Source organism: Kogia breviceps, chromosome 1, assembly GCF_026419965.1.
Source record: "Kogia breviceps isolate mKogBre1 chromosome 1, mKogBre1 haplotype 1, whole genome shotgun sequence".
NCBI lineage: Eukaryota > Metazoa > Chordata > Mammalia > Artiodactyla > Physeteridae > Kogia > Kogia breviceps.
Genome location: NC_081310.1, coordinates 41,901,308 through 41,904,188, shown reverse-complemented (window position 1 = coordinate 41,904,188; position 2,881 = coordinate 41,901,308). Strand labels below are relative to the sequence as shown.

General features: G+C 39.8%; 1 pseudogene; it reads left to right on the top strand.

Annotated features, from left to right (window-relative positions):
• The first annotated feature begins 851 nt into the window (after positions 1-851).
• Positions 852-2,199, top strand: LOC131752561 (antizyme inhibitor 1 pseudogene; annotated as a pseudogene).
• Positions 2,200-2,881: the final 682 nt, after the last annotated feature.

The window sequence follows — 2,881 nt, the reverse complement described above, 5'->3', positions numbered from 1 at the left end:
CCTTAAGTTTTCCAACCTAATTCTTTTTCAAAATTGTTTTGGATATTTTAAGTTCTCTGAAGTTACATATTAATTTTAAAGTCAACTTGTCAAGTTCTGCAAGAGAGCCTGCTGGCATTTTCATCAGAATCCCAATCTGGATCTACATATCAATTTAAGGAGAATTAACATCTTAAAAATAGTATTTTAAAGATGTTAATTCCAATCTATGAATATCGGATATCTTTCCAATTATTTAGGTCTACTTTAATTTACTCAAAAATGTTTTGTATTGCCCACACTCTCTGGCTCTTCGCTCGGTTGCAGTGTTTCGTTTTTTCACCTTCTCTGCCTTTTCTCATCCTTTCTTGCTCTCTGCTCTGCGGTGTGGCGAGGCTGAATCCTCTGGGCACCCAGCCCTCGCCTTTCTTCTCCTGCCCGTGCCGTTGTTCTGTTTCTCTCCTTCCGCCGCTGCCGCCACTGCTGCACAACTGGTGTCTGTGCCGCGCTTTTCCCCCAACGTCGTCCCCACAGCCTATGGCCCAGGCCGCCTTGGGTATTTCTGCTCAAGGTAACCACATCCCTCTTTTAAAATTCCTCGTAAAAAGAGGAGACTCTTTACCCGACTCTTTGGGCCGTTATCTCACGGCAAACTTTCTGAACAAGTATACAGCTACCCAGAGAGCCTAGGAGAAGTGCTCTATAGAGAGCAGTTCGACTTCAACGCTGAGCCACCTTGGGAACCTAGATGATGATAGGGGGGTTCCATGTCCTAACTTGTCCATTTTGTTGCATATTCTAAGGACCCAGATGTAAGGCTTGGTGGCCCGTCTCTTGTTTTTCCTGGTTTATGACTTTCGGCTTTGTGGAATATGGCTGAGATAAAAGGATTTATTGACGATGCAAACTACTCCGTTGGCCCGTTGGATGAAGGAACAAACCTTGGAAACGTTGTTGATAACTATGTTTATGAACATACCCTGACAGGGAAAAATGCATTTTTTTGTGGGAGATCTTGGAAAGATTGTGAAAAAGAACACAGTCAGTGGCAGAACGTAGTGGCTCAGTTAAAGCCATTCTACACGGTAAAGTGCAACTCCACTCCAGCTGTACTTGAGATGTCCGCAGCTCTTGGAACTGGATTTGCTTGTTCCAGTAAAACTGAAAGGGCTTTAGTGCAAGAATTGGGTGTATCTCCAGAAAACATCATTTACATAAGTCCTTGCCAGCAAGTGTCTCAGATAAAGTATGCAGCAAAAGTTGGAGTGAATATCATGACATGTCACAATGAAGTCAAACTGAAGAAAATTGCACGTAATCACCCAAATGCCAAGGTCTTACTACACATGGCAACAGAAGATAATATTGGAGGTGAAGAGGGTAACAAAGTTTGGCACTGCCCTGAAGAACTGTAGGCATCTTTTGGAACGTGCTAAGGAACTTGATGTCCGAATTATTGGGGTTAAATTGCATGTTTCAAATACTTGCAAAGAATCTCAAGTATATGTACATGCTCTATCTGATGCTCGATGCGTATTTGACATGGCTGGAGAATTTGGCTTCACAATGAACATGTCAGACATTGGTGGAGGCTTCACAGGAAACAAATTTCAGTTGGAAGAGGTTAATCATGTTATCAGCCCTTTGTTGGATGTCTACTTTCCTGAAGGATCTGACATCAAGATAATTTGTGAACCCGGAAGCTACTATGTGTCTTCTGCATTTACACTTGCAGTTAATAGCATTGCAAAGAAAGTTGTTGAAAATAAGTTTTCCTCTGGAGTAGGAAAAACCGGAAGTGATGAACCAACCTTCATGTATTATATGAACGATGGTGTTTATGGTTCTTTTGCAAGTAAACTGTCTGAGGACTTAAATACCATTCCAGAGGTTCACAAGAAATACAAGGAAGCTGAGCCTCTGTTTACAAGCAGCCTTTGGGGTCCATCCTGTGATGAGTTTGATCGAATTGTGGAAAACTGTCTTCTTCCTGAGCTGAATGTGGGAGATTGGCTTATCTTTGATAACTTGGGAGCAGATTCTTTCCGTGAACCATCTGCTTTTAATGATTTTCAGAGGCCAGCTATTTATTATATGATGTCATACGGTGATTGATATGAGATGCAAGATTCTGGAATTACTTCAGACACGATGAAGAACTTCTTTGTGCCTTCTTGCATTCAGTTGAGCCAAGAAGACAGCTTTTCCACTGAAGCTTAAGCAGGCATTAACGCTTTTTAAAATCTGAAGTTGCAGGTAAAGCTTGTCTGGTCTACATTCCAGTGTGGAAAAAATTTGAACAATCTTATTCAGTTAATTCTCTTGGAAACAAAAACTACTAGTAATAGCTATTTGGGACCAGACAAAATTAGCTCTTATCTATAATTCACTGGGGGTAATTGAGATGAAGATAATGTATCCACATTTAAACTTACCAGTTTGCCCTACCCCTTAAGCGTTTAAAATAAAATATGCAACAAAATGGATGACTTAGTGGAGATGGAAGCCCGTTAATTGGGTTCCTCATTAAAACGTTTACATACAAGTACACAGTTTTTATACTAAGGATTTGTGTTAAAAAGTCTCGTAAAGTTAATGTCTTTCACCCAGATATATCCAATATCAGTGGAAGACCAGTGTGACTTCATTCGATATGTTTAGTGTATTTAGAATGTATAAATTTGTGCTTTGAATTGTAGTTTAATAAATGTAAAATTGCATCATAGTATTTGTTGTATTTGACCTAATGTTACCCTTGGATGATTGCAATAAAATTTTGTGTAGATTTTACTGTTTTTTCAGGCTAAAACGTTGGGAAAGGGGCTAGCTAGCAAAGGCAGTTCCGAAAGAGATGTGTATATGGACTGTTTAGAAGTTTATTTTCCTTTATAGCCCATTTAAG